The sequence below is a fragment of the Ailuropoda melanoleuca genome, chromosome 9 (assembly GCF_002007445.2).
Source record: "Ailuropoda melanoleuca isolate Jingjing chromosome 9, ASM200744v2, whole genome shotgun sequence".
NCBI classification, from domain to species: Eukaryota; Metazoa; Chordata; class Mammalia; order Carnivora; family Ursidae; genus Ailuropoda; species Ailuropoda melanoleuca.
The window spans coordinates 33,500,008-33,520,688 of record NC_048226.1 but is presented as its reverse complement, the minus strand read 5'-3'; the positions used below and the strand labels follow the sequence as shown (position 1 = coordinate 33,520,688).

Sequence of the window (20,681 nt, the reverse complement as noted above, 5' to 3'; positions counted from 1 at the left end):
AAGTCGTCTTTTTACGAACTTTGGTAGATCAGAATCTGTCTTTTTAACGTAACTCTAAAGGGTCAAGCAGACTTTGTTTATATGAAGAGCAGTTCTGAAATCTGCTATTATTGAAAAACCTAAGGGTGAAAAAGAAAAGTTCTTTGAAAAGATATAACTTTCTGCACTGACTGCCATTATAGCCAAATAAAGGAGCCAACCCGATCCACATTTCTGGGTTTGCATCTCTGGTATTATTTAGAAAAATATTCATATATATAACCTATATATGTATATAAAACCTGTGTGTATATATATAATATATATTAGATGTCCCCAATACTATCCATTTGCTGAAATAGCCAGAAGCATATATCATGATTTTTTGTGTGTGCAAACAATCCATTTTCCATGTCTAAGAAGATAGAAAAATATATAGTTTCTAAGCCTTTGTAAAATAAGCCATCTTTCTGAATTATGGCTCTGAACAAAGAACATTTCATTTTTGTAGTTCTTATTATAGTCATCAGTTTTAAATTAAGAGCTGGAAATACGTGCCTAGCATATTTATAAATTTCCTTTTAAAAAGGGGGAAACCCTCGTTTTCTTACTGAAGAATGATAAGTCAGGCACAAATGGGCCAAACATGTGCTGCTGTTTTAATTATGGAAATAAAAATATTTTGATTAGCAATATTAAAGGGACTTTCTTATGAAGGGGAGCCCATTGCTATTTCATACAAATTCATGGTAATAGATACAAATCCATACAGTTAATTCTAGTGCTTAGTATATCATCTATTAATGAAGTCATGCTTTGAAAGATTTCAAAGCTGTTTCTGCTTTGAACAGAGTTGTAAGACCTGATGATGGGGAGTCAAAGCCTAATAATTCACATGGGATAGCCATGAAATAGGAAGCCCTCCTAAATTTAACTGGCTAACAAGCACGTGATGAAGAGCAGTAGGTCAAAGTTATGCAAGGAGGGATCTATTACCCTGTTCAAATATATAGAAGTCTGTATCCATCTCTTGATAAGGATCATATGTACATGGGTAACTCCTCGTAAGGCTAATGGGAGTTCGCCAGAAATATCCTTTGTGCGCTTCTGGGCAATGGACCAATCTCCTGAGTGTATTGTGAGTGATGAGACTATTTCAATGAAGTCCATAAAAAATCATATTGAGCAAAGGTAATAATTCCTTCATAATTGGCTTAATGATGAGAGTGAACATGAAAAGATATAAATCTGTGCGGCAAATCAAGAATGTTTTAGAAAGGTACTTAGACTCAAACCAGTTGGTGCTGTCAAACAGGGTGGCCTTAAAAAGAAACCATTTCCTCATCTTGAATTATCTTTAAGTCATTGAAAAGTTAAAACTAACTTGTTCATACATAAAGACACATTTCATGTGACTAACAGTCAAATAAAGGAAATAAACTGCAAAAACATCTGCAAATCTCCAAGATCCCATTTTTTGATTTGGAGTCCAATTGAAAGATGATTTCATGGTCTGTAATTCAAACATCTCTTAGATACAGAGATATATTTGTGTCCTGGAGATGTTTCATATATATACACGTATATATAAATGACCTATTATACATACATATATATGACATATTATAAATAATTTATGTTTTTATATATGTAGCATAGATAGATAATTTTATATATGATATATGAAATTTTGACCTTCTCAGTTACCTAGTGTTTTACTAGCCGGTTAGGTCCCAGAGCCTAGGGATACATAACCTGGACACAACTTTAACATTGAACCAAAACCCGGAAGCGTTTGCAGATTGCACCTGGTCTGGTTCTTTAACAGGTTGTAGCTTTCATGGTGAGACCACAAATGGAGAGGTGTGAAGGTGCAAACGGGGAGCTAGCCAGTGGAATCATGGTTATCATGGAAGCCTCCACCAGTCACTCTCCACCTTCCACCCCCTTCTCCATGCTTCTCCCTTGCCTTCTGGCCTAATCACAGGGACATTGTTTTTTTTGCTTGTGTGTTGTGTTGTGTCTTTATAACAATTCTCTAGCTGTATCGCATCACTTCATGTTCTCACGTAAATTTTGCATCCAATTATTGGGTGCTCTTGGAGCAAGGGGCACAGAAGACTAAGATTTGTTACATATTGTAACTTAAGTGAAACACATTTCTTTCTGGCAACTTGAAACTTGGAGAAGTGAAATGATAGAATTGCTCTATCCAGTACATGGTACCTGAATGTCACTCAAATGGCAAGTGCTGTTAATAGCATTTCTTAGTGTCCAAGGGTTACAGGCTCCTAGGACTGACAATAATAGTGGATTCCAGATCTTGTAAGTGTTCTTATCCAAACCCAGATTGCTAAAGGAAAATAGCTCATTTATCAAATTGAAAGAGGACTTGAAGAGTCTATAACATGATGCTGCATGGTGCATATACCTGTAGGTCGGAAAAGTGACCAGTTGAACCTCCACCCCCATCCTTGTTTTGTTACCATTGGAAAAAAACGAGGTAGTCTCATTCATGGCTTTCCTTCTTCTGTCGCTTTCCTTACACATGCCTCAGTCTTTCCTTTGGTTCGTGACATTCCTGGTCACTAAAATCCTGCCCTTTACACACCAAGAGCCACTCTGCAGTAAACTATTAGAATGATGTAGAACTGTGGACTATCCTAAAAAAAAAAAATAGGTTGAAAGTATACGCAGAAATTGTGCAATTTCAGTATTGACTTGTGGTTGAATGAATGGGTGGATAAATAAAATGGTAAGACGAATCTAAAACTGACAGGTGGCTTTGAATAAGTGAAGATCCCGTGCATAATCTTCTGTCTTGCTGTGTTCGTTCTTGACGCACCTTGAGAGAACTATAGAGCCCTGAACGTCTACACCACGCATGGAGCACACCTGTCGCTATCAGTTCAGTTTTACTCAGTCGGCAATTCGGAGTGCCTACTCATTCCCGGAACTCCACTAGTCCTACAGGTAAAATGGGAGCAAGGGAAGGACCCTGTCTTTGAAGAGTCCTCTTCTTGGGGGAGGTAGTCACACACATGCGCAGTGACAATGGTGGGTACGAAGTGGGAGGGGCACGCATGAAGTCCTACCTGGGCAAAGAGCGGGCGTGCTGCTGAGAAGATGATGTCTGAGTGGGGCCCTGAGGAAGGAGGTCTCCAGGCCGATTGTGAGTCGCAGGGAAGACGGCAGAGGATGGCAGGAGCAGAGGTGTGGGGAAGTGTCGTGGATATTCCCCGGCTGGAGTGATCAAGTTGGTGTGTTCGGAATGCAACACTTATAGAGTTAGAAAGGCTATAGAGGAGGCTATAGATTGGAGGGCTGAGATTGCATCATGAAGGCTTTGTGTGCCTGGTTAAGACATACGAACTTCACTGCCTTATTTGTCTATCAGTATTACCTACCGGGCTGGGTAATGGTGAGCCTCTGGGGAGCAGGGATTGGGCTTCAGTCTCATATTGGTATACAGTCAATGCTTAATGAATATCCGTGAATTAAATTAAATAAATAACTGGGGAATTTATTGACAGGATAAGCTTACCATTTTTCTTTTCTTTTCTTTTCTTTTTTCTTTTCTTTTTTCTTTTCTTTTCTTTTCTTTTCTTTTCTTTTCTTTTCTTTTTTCTTTCCTTCTTTCTTTCCTTCCTTCCTTCCTTCCTTCCTTCCTTCCTTCCTTCCTTCCTTCCTTCCGTCTTTCTTATTACCCCACCCCCAACACAGGGACACATACTGTACTGAAGTCTCACTTAAGAAATAGCATAGGTTCAGGAGAATCAGGGAGGTTCATCCTGGGAAGGAACTTTAAGATCAGCTCGCCAAAATACAGATCTTACAAATAGATACTGAGCGACTTGCCCAAAACTGCAACACTAAGGGCCATCAGGGCTGGATCCTGGGTCTCTGAGTCTAAGTCAAGTATATTTTCTTATCCATCATATATTTATTAATTTTTTCTGAAATAGCACTAAAAACCTTAAACTTTTCTTCACTAAGAGTATATTTTCATATCAAAGGAGATGAAGATAAAATGCAAATCTATGTTTCTGTGCAATTTCAGAATGAGATGCTAGGCTGCTGATAGAACTTCCTTTAAACTATAAAGGAATTTCAATGGCACTATCATTTTCTGCTAATAGTTGATATTAAAAAACACTTTCATATTTACCTTTAATAGTTTCATTAGTTGAAAGCTTTGTCAAATTTGACTCATTTGGGAATTTTATGCACTTTAATATATTTACTTTTAGGAAACAAATGGATCTTTGGACATGTTGTCACTCTAAATTGCATGGGATAATAATGCCCTCACTTTTCTAGAGCTTAGACAGTTTTTTTTTTCTTTTGGAGAGAGAAATAAAGCCAAATACACAGAATTAAAATGTAGCAGCCAGAAGAGATATAATCCACGTTATCAGAACTCATGTTATATACACAGTCTAGCAGCCTTTGTGATAAGGTTTCCTAGATCACTGCGTTTAGAAGCAACTAATTATGACAAGGGTTGGTTGTTGGGACTAGTGTCAGACCTGTAACTGACCACAAAAACGTGACAGCCAGATAGGTATGTCGGATCCTAAAACACTACTTTAAACATAATCACTTCTAAGAACGTTCAAAGCATAAAGGCCTGTAGCCATTGATACAACACCAAGAACATACTTAATAAGCCCCAGAGAATATCATAGTAATTTATGTTCCAATAAAACTATGCTGGGGAGGCTTTTTAAGGAAGTGGTGATTGTACAGTATCATTTGAGAAACATTTATACCCAAAGTGTTTAAAATGCTTTAAAAGATGAGGTTGTTTCTGAGCTGTATACCAGTAAAAGATAGCTATCCAGACAGCTTCTCCCTCAGTACTTACTGAATGTTTCTTATATGTCAGACACTGTTAAATATCAGGAAATTACAAAGATTAGGAAGTATGAGACTTGCCTTCTAAACGTTTGCAGTCGATTGGAAGAGACCTAATATATAAGGTAAGCTCAACCACAGGGAGAAAGTCCACTACCTAGTGATTTAGAGGGCTTTTCCCAGAAAGTTTCGGACAGTTTTTTTCTTGTCTTCTCTTGTTTCTTCTCTTCTTTTTTCCCTTTCCTTCCCTTCCCTTCCCTTCCTTTCCCTTCCCCTCCCTTCCGTTCTCTTTTCTCTTTTCCCTTTTTATTATTATGATTTATTTTTTTTCATTACCTCTGATGATGAAATATAGTTTTGTTTAGAGCAAAAACTAGGAACTCTTTTCTTTCCTATGCACAACTTGAAATTCTCTCCAGTTTCCCTGTAACATAGCTGAAAGTAAGAAGTTTAATGAGTTCAAACAGGCTTTATTTTTTTTTTTTTCCAAGCTCAATCTCTTGTGACCAACAGAATGGTTATGGTCACTTCGGAATGTGACACTTTATTGGAAGGAGAGCAACATATTTATTTGGTGCAACAACAACAAAATCCATCTTGGATTCAATATTATTACTCCCATTTTATAAATGACGAAAGCAAGACTCAGGGAAGCTAATAAGTTGGGTTGGTATTTAGCAATAATCTCTAAGCCCAGAAAATAAATTTTAGTGACCTAACATGACATTATGATAGTCAAAACTTCTCTACTATGGGAAAATAATAAGGTCTTTTATTTGGAATATAGTGGAAAGAGCCATTGCACTGGATGGGTTTTTTACTAAGTGGTAGTGGGACTTTGAACTAATCCCTTAACCTCCCCGGGTGGGTTTCTCCAGCTGTAAAATTAAAGGATTGACTAGATGAAACACAGAAGTATTTTTTTATCCATTGCATGATTCTCAAATATTGAAAACCAGAGTCATAGAGCACCTTTACAATGGCTTTTTAATAAAAGCAGTCAATGCAGGTAGTTTCTCTCTTCGTGAGAGTCGGAAGGATTCATGCAACACTGTTTTAAGAGCGTGAGTTATCACAGTAACAGGCATAGGTAGGACATTAACTGTGTACTGAAACAGACTTGTAAATGATTCTTAAAATGGTATAAATGCATTAAATACATGTCAGCTAAGCTGTGGGCTCAAAGGTTTTCTCAAAGGCCTTCCATTTCTCAGCAAGATGGGACCTCAAAGCAGGTTTGCTGAACATCATTAGTATAGAACTTCAAAAATCGCATCATGGAAATCATACACCACTGAGATTTTTATAATTTAAACATAACTGTCAATGAAAAGAATTTGAGTTCATAATGATGGCTGTTTCACAGCCCCTTGGGAATGGTGGGTGTGCTTTCCACAGATGCTTTCACCTTTCCCCTCCAGCTAGAGTAGTCAAGGTCTCACCGCCAAACTGCGCGACAGGCTGGGCTTTGCCATAGTGCCTCGAGGTAATGTCCCTCTCGGCACAGTGAGCCAACAGCCAAGGCCACTGCTTGCAGTAGTCGGATCTGCTAGCCTTTTACACCTAACCCTGCTAGCTCGCCTGTTTAGTTTTACTTTGCGATGCATCTGTCATGATTTTTAAATCCCATGCTGGTAGACTGCTTCCCCCTAGACATCTCAGGTGACACCTCCCTTACCACAAGTGTACCAGTTGCTGTGCTTCAAGAAGCAGAAATAGTTTAAGGAAAAGCATCTCAATCACCATGCACCCTAAAAGGGAAAATACAAGTTGGAAACAGGTGTAGTGCTATCCTACACAGCCTGTGTCTGAGTAAAGGAAGAGGCAAGGATTGTAGAGGTGGCCGCACGGGGGTTTGAATCCTGATTTTGCTGTCATTGGCTGTGTGAAATTAAAGAGAACACAGAACCTCTCTCATTTTTTTAAATGTAAATGGGGTCTAGAAAGCGACCATAATAGAGTTGTTGCGTGGATTAAATGACTGTAATTGACTAGCGTGGGATGTGGCATAGGGTCCTTGGCTGGATTCTCTACACTGATCCTTCCCCTTCATTAGTGAGATCCTAGTGGACCACTGAAATGAACATGGATAAATTAAGGACTGAGAACATACCAATGAAATTAGCAAATCTAAACTGATAAAATGATGGTTCATATACACCTTCTCCATTTAATCTGCGGCACAACTTAATTTTCTCATTAAAAATGGCAAAAACTCAGAAGGGGGGTAAGTGGTAAATGGCTTCTGTAATAATCCCTTCTTAGAAAGTGTAAACTACTTTGTAACAGAAAGCAACATGATACATATAAGACTTTTAAATCCCTTCCATGCAGACTGACTAGATGATGATTTTGGTGATTTTTCTCTTTCTCTCCTATTAAGGATCCATAGGGAATACTGTAGAATTTATCACCTAATAAAATTTAATGGAAAGTTTCAGGAAAAGTTAAGAAAGAGACACTCTTAACCCAGGTGTGATGGTTGGAATTTCAGTCATAATTTTGGCTCTCTGTATACTTGAAATAAATTAAAATAATGTAGATCATTATATAGTAAATAGTGAGAGCTGTCTATGAGAGTCCCCTTGTTTTAGAGAACCATTTCACTCTTTGAGAAAACCAATCTATTTTCATACTTTGGACATCTTCCAAATTACAGTTCCCATAGAGACTTTTCCCTGTAGGATAACCTGCTCAGTTAAGAAACAGTCTCAGAATTTTTTTTTTCTTTCCTATGACTGTAGAAAACCTATTGCCTGGCAGAGTTTCAGAAGTGACCTTTCTTTTCTGACAACAGATGGCAGTGTTTTCAGGGACAATAGCCCTGTATTTATTAGCTACCAAGGAATCTTACACTACATTTCTCTCTCAAACTACCACTCCCTCGGTACATACCTGGGCACTTTGATTTCAGAGGATGTTTTTTTAAAGGGGGGGGGGTGGAATGAATTGTTGCTTTGTTAGGAAGTTTTAGAGACGTTTTCTGCTATTATATGTGTTTAGAGAAATTAAATTTTATAACTCTACCCTTTTAATAAAAGGGAAAACTTCCTTTGTACATAGGACTAGTTAATATTACCTAAACTATATCCTACAGGTACATCTTTATGGAAAGTGTTACTACTTTAAGTTGATAATTACCAAAATTTTATAGTTTTACCATAAACAACTATGCTTATTTTATGAAGATATGGTAACACTCTCATTCTCTCTCTCTCTCTTTTTAAAGATTTTATTTATTTATTCGACAGAAGGAGAGAGAGAGCATGGGGGGGCCTGGGAGGAGGCAGAGGGAAAAGCAGACTCCCCACTGAGCAAGGAGCCCTGTGCGGGGCTCGATCCCAGGACCCTGGGATCATGACCTGAGCTAAGGCAGATGCTTAAACAACTGAGCCACCCAGGTGCCCCCACACTTTCAGACGAAACTTAAAAAGAAATCCTAAGATGTCTGATAATATAACCAGCTAATGCTTTTTCGTAGAAGTGCCTGGCACTTTAAGGCTTTGACAGGAACTGTATCTTAAATACTCTGTTGTATTCATTTAACACGTATTCATGCATTGTACCTGTGAACTTGGTGTGGACACTATGGAGAATGTTGATCGGAAGCTGGGCCTAAACACTGCACATCAGCTTTAGACAGGTAGAGAGGATGAAGAACAGTGTTCTCTGCAGGAAGGAACACCACCAGCCCCATCAGGGACCAACAGATAGTTCAGTGTGTCCCAAGTGAAAGATAAGGAAAAAAGATTGGAAAATGAGGTGGTGATAAATTGTGGAGGCCCTTGAAGGACTCCATGGGCCAATGGTTTTCACATTAAAAACGAAAACTGTGTGTCTTATCCTGTAAGTGAGGTTTTGAGTGGAAGCTCAGTGCAGTTTACGAAGCAAAGCAGTTGCTTTTGAAGGCTGGTCCTTGAGGCACAGCCACAAAACTCTTTGCTCTATCTTCCCAACGAAGAAACGCCATTGTAGAAATAACTCATAGGCAAGATAGGCTTGCAGTCATTTATTCATTAAATCGTTTTACAAACCGATCATCTATTCTGTGTTATGCACTTATTTTATAGGTGTATTTGTCTCATACTTGCAGAAAGATTATGACTCATTACAAAGACAGAGAGTGCCAAAGTTGATGGGGAAAAGATTTTGCATAGCAAATCAATTTCCATACTATATAGCCAAATTATAGGACATTAAACATACTGACCATTGACTAAAATAATCTCTAATGATTCCAAAGCAGAAACACAGGCATTATACATACCCACAACCCATGTCATGCAGTCAAATAGAAATGTCATATACACGTATACACACACACATATATATACCTGAGTTTGTATCAGTTGATCTAAACTACATACCAATGTGAAAAGAAGAGTCACCCAATTAAATTATAATTTGTTTTTATTTTACTTAAATACGTTTTCTTAGTATTTTGTCAATTGAGACACCAATTAAAAATTTTATTTTCAGTTCAGCAATCATTTTTTGTATTCTCTTCAACTTTCGACAGTAGTTTGTGTCTGCTGTGTAAAAAGTAGAACGACTGTCCTACTTCTGTCTGTTTCCATTATGCTACTCTTTCTCTGCTGCGTTTCTTTTTCTCTCTGTGCCTGGTGGGACATTAAAGGCTCTATAATTATTTCAGTAAGATCAGGGTTGTAGATATTTTTGGTTGCGCTTCGCTGTTTACTAATAATTTGGCTTCAGTGCTGAAGCCTAACACGTATCTTATTTAACAACGCATGTTTAAAACCTGGTGCCTGAAGAATACTGTAGTTATTCATCTATTGTATATCTTTTTTTCTAGCTTATATAGTTACCTCTCAATTTTAGAAATTCTAAATGTGAGAGAAAGACTACGGTGTTATTCTGGTGAGAAAATTAATCAGGATTTACCTTTAAAAAATTCTAGAAGGCAGGGATTATTGGTCAATATAAGGCCCCATTGAAGAAGTTAAAACAAGATAACAGTAGAGATTACTTGGACCACAAGGTTTGACAATATAAGTAGAGGTCTCAAAAGCCTACAGAACTGCCTTGGCAAGTTAAGTCATTTAGAGTCAACATGAGACAGGTCAGCCAGGATCATCAGTGTTGTCCTTTTTTCCCTTTTCTTTCTTTCTTTTTTTTTTAAATAATTATCTGTTCTCAGTCCTGAGTAATCATAGTGGGGTTCTTGGTTGCACCCCAACACTTGGTTTGTTTTGCCTCATTTTGTTTTGTTTCAGCAAGAAGGGCATTAACTATAAACATGTTATTAAAATCAAGGGGGAAAACCCAGAACATTCTGGTCTACAGTTGCTGCACTCACCCTGGGGAGTCCAGTGAACCTCAAATCCCTCTAGCTTCTGGAGTCCCTCACAGAAGTGAAGCAATTCAGGGACATGTTAGAGAGTAAAGAGGCAAGAAGTGCACGTGGAATATATGGACTTCAGTTCTCTTGCATGATTCAGAACCCTTGGGAAATCTTGGCATAAAGAAGCTCATTGACCTTTGCTTAACCTGCCATGTCCCAACTTACTTAGCCCATGTAAGTATAACCTACCCTCTTATTGTGGAACCCACTTTGGGAAATGCTATTCTAGAATCTTCCTGAACCTAAAATCAAACACGAGGTTTCTTCTGAGTTGTTAAACTCAGCTGCCTGGGTCAAAGGTAGAGGGAAAGATGGAGGAGCATTTCCCCAGAACCTTCCTAATTCCCCTTTTCCCGTTGCTTACCTACTTCTGCCACAAGGTGTTTTCTTTCTCTCCAGGGCCCTTGCCTGCAAAAACAACAACTCTGCTTCTCTGAGAAGTTACTGTGAAACTACCATCATATGACATCAGATATAAAATAACACAGTTGATTTCCTTAAGATTTTACCAACTGAATGGTTGAAAATATATTTTTGAGCAGCACGACATTACAGATCCACTTAGTCTTTGTTGGAAACATATGGACCTGAATTAAAATAAAATTAAAATTTTCATAAGGTTTTAAAAATAGAGACTTTATACCAACAGGGAGTACAAAACAGTGCTTTGTATTTCGTTTGCCATTGTGGTGGTTGGTATAATGGAGAACATACACTCTCTCTTTCTCTTTTTGACTTGAACACATCAAGGTAAGCAGTTGAGGGAGACAGAAACCAACTGTTTTTCCATTCACCTTATTATTGAGCTGTGGTTATAGAACTTCCGTTTTGTTATCAAAAGATCTTAGCTAAAGTTTCAGTTAAGCAGAAAGAAAGAGTTAACATTTACAAGTGTAGGAAAATAGCTCTAGACACCTGTTCTGAGTTTGTATTATATGATTTAGAATAATATTACCTGGTTAATTACAGTTTAAAACTGGTGTGAGAAACATGTCTTATTGTATTGTCTCTCATGCATTTAATGTCATTGTCCTTGTTTATTCATTTTACTTAGTTTACTTAGTTTTAAAGAACTCTCTTCTGAGAGATCCAGCCCCTAACAGGTGTCTAATAATGGAACATCCATGAAAATTATCTCGAAGATACCCTCGGCAAAGGACAAACAAGTCATTAACTCCTAGTTGAAAGCAGACCTCCAAGCCGTACAATTAACCGACAAGGCACTCTTGTTATGCTGTCTCCTTTCAGGGGATGGTACGATGCCTCAGGTAGCATTTTGAAAGCTACAAGGGAAAGCTGAAGGAGTGAGTGAAAATCTCTCTGGTGCGTAATGCTGTTTAAAGAAAGACTAGAGAGATGAAAAGGGGGAAAGAAGAAAGGGAAAAAAAGACAGAATTTACATAGGCATGGCCTCTGCATATTTCATTTAAACATGGAATTCCTAAGCAATGTGACAGTGCCAAGCAGCACGTGTTTATTACAGCCCACGAAGGGTTTGTTTGCCGGATGGAGTAATACCAGACTCGGGATTGCTTGGTGAACGCCAGGCGCTCGGGCCGCAGCAGCCTGGTGGGGGCATCATGCCTCCCAGAGGTGAGCCGTGGACTCTCCAAGGAGGAAGAATGCCTTCGGAGCCTGGGGAGGTGTCCATGGCTCTGAACTGTAAAGAAGCGATATAGACATCTTCAGCCAAGAGTTATTAACCTTCATGCTAGAGGAGGTGATAGATAATATTTGGATTGGGAGAATGAACCAAAAACTCTGCCAAACTCACTCTCTACAAAGCTATAAAAGTCACAGGTGGAAATATTTTATTGAAAACTCAGGATCTTAGACAGGTAGAGCAAATGGAAAGGAATCATACAGTAAAAAATAATTTATTCATATATACATAGCTTATTTTGTCACATAAGCTTAAATAGCCTTTTCCTCCGCAGCTAGTCAGGATCCAATTGAATACAATAAATGTCTTGTGACAGTGCTTGCGTTTTGCTTTATGATGGTGAGCAAATGCAGAAAGCTAGCTGATGCATTCCTGGTGTAGAAATATGATCTCTGTTGATTGAGTTGACATGATAAATAGCAGTCGTACGTGTTAATATTTATTTAAAGGCACTATTGCATCTATTATGAGCATAAGTGCTTATAGCCATTTATTGACATTCGTTTCGTCCTGGAGCCATAGTTACATCGGTGGTCTCTCTGTAAATAGACATTTGACACTTGAGTTATATTTAATACAATGTATACTAATTGTGTTTGCCTGTATTTCTGAGTTGCAATTTTAAACAGGAAAAATTAAATTGATGCCTTTAAAAAAATGGATCGGTGTCGTTTGGAGGGAAGAATGAGTTATGTAAATAAAGTTCCTGCAAAAAATAAATGGTTTATTTTGCCCTGGGTGTTACCAAAAAAACCTGACTTTATTATTTCTAACTAGCAATAATCAAACTCAGCGATGCCGTCTTCGGACTCTTGCGTATACGCTCACGTCTGATACAGTTCTTGGCACGCAGTAGGCACTTACATATTGATTACAAGAAGCCATATATTTCAAGAAGAGGAGACCAGTGTAGTGACTGAATTCCACTAAACATTGAAGACTTATAAATATGGATTTCTTTAAACTAATTTGTTATTTGGGTCATCAATATTAAACAGTCTGAGAATGGCCTGCTAGAGATTATCTTTTAAGAGCATAAAACTGAAAGCTGAAAAAAAAAAAAAAAAGATTAGTGGTACCCAAGTATTTTCTGTATTTTCTTTAATGCTAACATTTAAAGAATGGCAGCAATAGAAAAATCTGAAATGACTAAACCATAAAGCTTAGCCTCACCATGACAAAATTTGCATGTCCTGATACTTCTCTGCACCACATAATCACTGTATGTGTTACGTTAAAAGAGTTGATTTTTTATTGTCTTCCTAGCTTTCATTTCACATTTCTGCAATCGTTTTTATACTGTTTGTTTTTATTTCAGGGTTAGTCAGCTATTTATTTCATTAGTATCGAGCAAAGCAAACCAATAGATAAAGAACTGTCTTTTTTTATCTCTGTCTTTTATCATCATTTCTTTTTTAAGTAATAAATTTACATTTTATAATCATAATCATGAAATTGCAAATGAAATCAGTTCTAGAAAGATTAATTCAGTCGTGCTCACAGCTGTGAAGATTGTGGAAATAAATATCATTTTGCAATAATGTATTCTTGACAAAGGGCATAACAAAAGAATGATTTCTATTCAGAGATAGTGGGTATATTTATTTTGCATGTTGGGGGAGGGGCGCTCGGTCTAGCTTTTCGACCCTGACCTAGTTTCCTAGCTGCTTATTATTCAGCTATATGTTTGAGAAATCTCTGTAATTTAATTTGGCATCCTCTTCTGCATGTCTGCACCTAGCAGTAGGGGCTCATGATATTAGCAGTATCCCATGCTGAATCGTATTTATTTTAAAATATCTTAACGCACTCATAACTCAGAAAGAAAGTGTTAATTGTTACCAGGGAACTGCCTGATTACAGACTTGCTGTCCCGTCCAGGGCCTTGCCATAATTAGTAACCACTGTTGACATTTAGATTTAAATTGAATTTTCTTCTAATTAAACCCAGAGGGGGTTGATCCTCTCAGATGTACAGGTTAATAAAATTAGTCAGAAACTGTTAAACAGTAAGCTGAATTCTCCAAGAGAGCTGTCCCAATGTATTGTTAAGAATTCTGTAATTAATATTAAAGGCATTCATTAAATTTGAATTGTCTTTTTCTGGTTTGAGTTGCATATGGTTTTGTAGCAGTTATTTCTTTAATTAGGCCTGTTTCCTTTGATAACTATAGTATTACTAATTTCGCTCAGTGTTTGTAAATTTAGAATTATAAATACCATTCCCCCATTCCATTCTGCTATGCATAATTCACACCACCATTATTCTATGAGTATCCAATGAATAATAATAGATGCTAAAAATAAATACAGTAGTGGAATGAAATTTGGGTACTCCAGATGACTCTTAACTGCTATTTGTCACTGTCCTTGCAACAAAGATATTTAAGCTTTGAGCAGGTCATCAGCATTCTCCCCCTCCCCCACTATATTTTTCTTCTCTACTCCTCCCAAGTTTTGACGTAACAGTGGCTTGATTTTGGATTGCTTTGTCTGGTTGTAGGACGCGTTTCCAGTTCCAGCTACGGTATATATTCTACATATCAACACTGGCTTTGATTCCTCCTCCCTTCCAAAGACGAGGGGAAAATTAAACAGCTCAACACTCAGTATGAAAATAGACGACAGGAAAATTTCAAATGATGGGTGATGAGAGATGAAGGGAATTTGGTAATTTTAAGAGGAGCGGGCCAATATTAACCCTTGGGTGGCCTCTGTGTTTACAGGGAACTTTTACAAAGCAAAGCTTGAGTTACTTCAATCATTGTTTTATTTCTGAGCTCGTTTATTAATTCCTTATGCACTCCACAGAATAATAACACATTGTCAACTTCACCATTATATGAAAAGTCTTGTTTTCAATATACCGATAATAGTTTTATCCGTTAACACTTAATAAATAGCACTCTGTAAATATGCTAGATGATTACAGTTTCTTTTTAACATCATTCATTTCTAAAACAATCACTGTTTCCTTCCTCACCCTCCTACCCCCCTATTATAAAATCATGTAGTCCATGGTACTAGTCACTTTGGGATAGTGGATTTTAGAAAAAGATTCCTACGGGATCTGGCAACATGTTTTCGTGTTATATTTAAGCCTCAAAAGAAAGACATGGTTATTTTTTAAAATGCTTCCTAATTTTCTAATCAAAATAAACAGAGGGAAACAACATGATTTCATTTTTCCTGCTCGGTCTACTTAACTAGACTGAGTTAAATAAAAATATGTCTAGTCACAGTTAAGCTCAGGTGGGGAAAATTGGGGGCACAGTAGGGTCAGCACATGAATAGCCATGCCTCATACAATACTGAGAGATGGAACTTGAAACCTACAGAGTTTCAAATTATAGAATGATTCCTTTAACATAGTCTGAAACCTCATACTTAATGATATTATGGCTAGAGTGCATTATATATTTGATGGTAGCCTTGTGTGACCAAATCCAAAATAGGATGTTGTTTAAGAGTCTATTAGATTCTTGGGGCACCTGGGTGGTTCAGTCCATTAAGCCTCTGGCTCAGGTCATGATGTTGGGGTCCTGAGATGGAGCCCTGCATCAGGCTCCTGGCTCTGCGGGGAGTCTGCTTGAGTTTCTCTCCCTCTGCCCCTCCCCCTGCTTGTGCTCTCTCTCTCTCAAATAAATAAATAAAATCTGAAAAAAAAAAAAAAGTATTTTAGATTCCAAAATCCAGGCCAGGAGTAAGGTCCTGGGAGTAAAGGGTGTAAAATCCAGATAAACAATAGCAAGTCTGTTATATGGAGTAATCTCACCCGTTGGCGGAAATCCTAGAACTGAGAACACACTGCTCTGCCCATAGTTGCACGAAGGGATATGTAAACATGGGCTGATAGTCGTAGGCTTCAAGTACCAACAGGAACAGAATTGCTGGCATATCACAAAGGACTATATATCACGGTATTAACCACAAGTTTAATTTATTTGTTACTACTGTTTCCTGAATCCATCTATTTTAGGGTCTTTTTTTAACCTCTGGGAACAGATGTGGGCGCAGCAGAGGTACACTGCCTGGGAAGGAGAGGTTTCTGCCAGCCAGCTGAGCACCCTTGGACCAGTCGTTTCACAATCTGGGTCTCGGTTTCCTTCTGGGTAAAGTTGAGACAGTAAGCTCCCTTAAGTCCCTGTGAGTCTATCTTTTTTGGAGTCAAAGAAAAAGTGAGGTGTTTGCCAAAAGATGTTTCTTCTAAAAATGAGCTATGATCATGATTGCTATTCTATTAATGAAAGATAAAATTATCAGGAGTAATATGAATTAATTCCTAGTTTTTATTCCATGTGTTATTTCCTCCAGAAGTCTTTTCTAGAGTGAAAATGATGCCCTGATTCTTTTAGATTTAATATTACTCCCCCCCCCCCACCAATGTGATTTCATGTGAGGTCCGTGGTTGAGGCTTGAAGACTCCACCAGCTCAGGTCAAGTTCTCTGTGGATGCGCAGCCATTCTCATGGGGGTTGGGGTTGGGGTCGGGGTCAGGGTGCGGGGGTCAGTTAGTAGGCAGAGTTTCTTGAGTCGTATTCCCCAAATATCCCTTTCCCTTGGGCTTCCCTTGCCCAGTTGCTCCTCCCAATATTCTTGGTGTGCCTCGGACTTATTGAGGAAACGTTCATTCCTGAGTTCCTCCATCACCTCCCCAAACATGGGATTGGACTCTTATTCTAGCTGTTGATCTAAATATCAGATTGGTTATTGGTTTGCTTTCCCATCAAATTTGCTGAGAGGTGGTGAGGGTAACCAGGAGGAGGAGGGGTCAAGGGCACCAGGGTGGTCTCCATCAACCCAGGAATGATTTAAACATGGAAAGTCCAATCAGGCCACTTTAGAACTAAGTTCTTTCCCCCTTAAATGAGTGTGTCAAGCCTCACCTTGGCCTTTAACGAATTCCCCCCTGTAGCATGTGTGTCCTTACCTTGTGCAGAGGATGAGTTCCTGTAAGGAGTGGCTCCTTTACAGAGTGGTTATCAGGGTCCCATGGCCAGTGGTGGTTTGCAAGTAATGCAAGCAGGTAACATGGGCTCCCCAACAGAGATGGCAGGAGAGAAGCTCCAATGTTTGGGTTATTGTGTACAAGAAACAGAATCAAATCTTGAATGGATCATCTCACTTACTATTCACGCAAACCCAAAAGACAGATGATATTATCATTATTATTGTCATTACTATTGTTATTCTCATCTTAGCAATTCAGAAACTGATAGGAAGAAGGGAAAAGTTAACTACCTTGATCAAAGTTTTAGACCACCCACAACCGGGCTCCTTCCTCCGCAGCCCTAGTTTGTAAAGAAAGAGATGATAGGCAAATACAAGTCTTAGGAAGGAGATTTCAGGACACGAAAGAGGATTTGCTGAGTTTTGCCAGCCCACACTGCCGGGTCCAGGGAGCTAGGCTGCTGTAGGAATGAACACACGAATAAAAGTCCTTGCCTCCTCAGATGGTAGCTACACTTGTGGCACAGGCTTGTGGGGTCAGTATGTTGTAACCTGAAGCCAGTGTGACATCAGCTATACTTCTATTGGAACAAAAGGTCCTTCCCTTCTCCCTTCCCAGAGCTTTTCAGTTAGAGAGCGAGCCTGGGGTGGTGGGTAGTGTCTGCTGGTGAGTCAAGGGTGTTTGCAGCCGACTTTCTTGGGTGCGGCTGCTTCTGGGGGTGGGGGAGGGATTCTTCTACACAGTAAAGCTGCTCATTGTGCTTAGAAGATAGAATAGAAATAAATAGGATTTTCCTCCAAGAGAAAGAGTTTTTGATGGATTGAAATCACATTGGTGGCAGGCTAATCCTTGGTCTCTTTGTTACCTTGGCTTTTGTTAAATAATGTCCAGTCACTACCTGTATCTTTATGTTCTTTAGATAAATTATGTGTAATTGTCAATCCTGACATGTTCCGTGAGTCAAGTGAAAAGGGATCTAAAATACAATATATCTGAAATTAGCTTCATGGTTTTTCCATGAGTTCTTCCTTTATCCGGGCAAACTTCTTTCTCCAGAGGACTGGCTTTTTTTTCATTTCGGAAAGCAATGGTGAAAGAAACACCCTTTATTTACTCTCATGACAGTTGTGGCTGGAATTCAGCTATGCAATATGCAAATGGGCACACATACCTAGCGGCCCCTTGGACTTTATCAGGGAGGCCAATGGAGGGGACATGCACCATGATCTTTTGTCCAAAACCCTGCCAGTCTTTTCATTGAACTCCGATTTGTTTTTAACAGGAGTTGTGACTATAGGGGAAATAGACCAGTGTTCCCTTCATGCAGCGAATGGGGATAAGAGCACTTGGCTCATTATAAAGCAGTCAAATACATTATTATAGTTGATCTTCACAATAACGCTATGTGGTAGGTGTTACTATCCCCGTCTTGTTGAAGAGGGTTGTGAGGACTGAGATTCAGAAAGGTTAAATGGCTTTCATAATCTCATGCAGCTATCAGGTGATACAGCTGGGATCACAATCCCATCAAAACCCATCGCACTGCGGTGGAATCCAGCACGAGTATGGCAGGCAAAGAGGTAGCTGTAGATAAACCCTTTGCAGATTTGACTTTCCAATTTTGGTTGGCCTCTTCATTCTTAAAATTATAATGCAATGTTTTAACATTATCTTCTCAGCACCTCCCACCTAAAAATACTTCAGTACCTTTTGCAGTTTTTAAATTCTGCCATGGTGGTCTTTCTGAAACATAGTAATAATAATGGTCCTAGTAATTGCTAACATATTTGTGACCTGCTTTCTGAGTGTAAAGCAACTTACTAACCATTTTATTTGCACTGTTTTATTTACTATTTGCAGTAATCTTTTCATTAAGAATACTTATTTTATTCATGAGAAAACTCAGGCTTCCAGATTTTAAGTCACCAGCCCCAAATTTCATAGCTACTTAAGTGAAAGAACTAGAAAGTGAACCTAGATTTTTGTTTCTTAAACATGAGCTTGGAAGGTCATTTTTAAAGTCAAGAGTGTAATTCTGATAGAATCTCTCTAGTCCCTCAATTTTCCAATTCAAACAAACCCTCCAGATTTAAAGAAGACATCCTAGTCTCCTTCCTTGTTTATTCCAAATCTGTATTACAAATTACTTACAGCTGGTCAGATCTTTAAGTACATTTTTCATTTGCATATTTCCTGCTTGTTTCACATCTCCCTTTGCTGGGGCAGTGCTGCAGGTGAGATTAAGTGGCAGCAGAAGGTGCAAAACTGGGAATCGCTCATTTTGATTCGATTACTCTGAAACAGTGCCCCAAGCTTGTAGTGAAAAAGGAGGGGATCTGAAAGACAATCTACCTTAAGGAAAAGTAAAGAGAAGGGAAAAGGTAGAATGTGGAAGAGAGAAAGGGTGTGGAAAGGAAAAGAGAGATAGAGGAGCCCTCAGAGTACAAGGTGGGAGATGGGAATGGCTTATACTCATTAACACAGAAAAAAATGGAGGAAAAGAAGGCAGGAAAGAATACATAAAGAAAAGAAAAGAGGGAGGGAGGGAGGAAAGATGGAAGGAAGGACGGAAGGAAGGAAGAATGGAAGGAAGAGAGGGAGGGAGGGAAGGAGGAAAGAAAGGAAGGAAGGGAGGGAAGGAGGAAAGAAAGGAAAGAAGGGAAGGAAGGAAAAAAAGGAAGGAAGGAATGGAAGAAGACAGGACGGAGGAGCTGAAGGGAGGGAGGGAGGGAAGAAAAAGTAAACACAATTTAAGGCAAAAGAAAGACCTGTAGTGTAGAATGTACTGAAGTCTTCCTGGCCCCACTCCTCCCTTCATGCTCCCTAAGAAGGAATATTTATAGCTTTAAACCAGTTGAACTGGATATTTGTAACGTGCCAAATTCTGTAAAGAAATTAACTTTCTGATGGCCATATTTGAAGCCATCTTTATAGCCTGACAGTGTGATTGGCCAGTGAATTTTTCAGGGGAAAATGTCGCAAGACAGCCACCATGAGAAATTTTGCTGCCACTGAGGGAGCCACCACATGGAGAGACTTCTTGGAATGTGTCATTCCCATTGAACTCTGTAGGACTTATGACTGGCCATTAAATTTCATGTAATTCTAGAGCAATGACACTTAGGGGGAAATGAGTTTCTGTATAGAAGGATCCGCCTTCAGGCGAAGAAGTAGCAATGGAGAGGTGGCCTACCCCGTGGACTGCCCGTCCTTTCGAGGAGTTGGGCAGGTCTGGCCGATAAAGACAGACAAGCAGCTCTGCTGCCTCTCTGATAGGACACGATTTCAGTGAGCACAGGGTTTTTTTTTCCCTTTATTAAAAGATGGGTACATTCAGTGGGACTCCCGCTGTATCTTATTTATCCCATTTATCCGTTAATAATCTTGTCACACAGGCAGCAATTTAAACCTGTACAATTTCTTTAAGATATTTCATTCTACCATGACATTAGCCTCCAAATGTGAATAATTAAGATACCTTGTAAATCTGGATATAACATAGTTCTCTCATTCAAACAAATGCACAGGTAATTTAACCAGTCTTTTTCCAATTGACCTGAGGAAATTGGAAATCACTCCAATTAAAGCTGTTTTCGTTTGACAGAAGAAACCAATAGGATTAATGAGAAATAATTTTAATCTATAAAAATTAAAAAAAAAAAAAAACCTATGTAGAGGGGCACCTGGGTGGCTCAGTCGGTTGAGTGTCGGACTCTTGATCTTGGCTCAGGTCTTGATCTCATGGTCCTGAGTTTGAGCCCTGCTTTGGACTCCATGCTGGGTGTGGAGCCTACTTCCAAAAAACAAAACAAAACAAAACAAAAAAACAACTATGTAGAATAATTTCTCTATTTTGAAAGTTCAAA

General features: G+C 38.8%; 1 protein-coding gene across 5 annotated transcripts in view; it reads left to right on the top strand.

Moving 5' to 3' along the window:
• TOX (thymocyte selection associated high mobility group box) overlaps window positions 1-20,681 on the top strand; it is a 293,124-nt gene that overhangs the window by 84,875 nt on the left and 187,568 nt on the right. Inside the window, exon 1 of one of the 5 annotated variants that reach the window (XM_034668100.1) lies at window positions 2,832-2,952. The exons of the other annotated variants lie outside the window; for them this stretch is intronic. The gene's annotated coding sequence lies outside the window, so the exon portion shown is untranslated. Of the gene's footprint in view, window positions 1-2,831; window positions 2,953-20,681 lie in introns of those variants that run through there. 5 annotated transcript variants of the gene reach the window in all.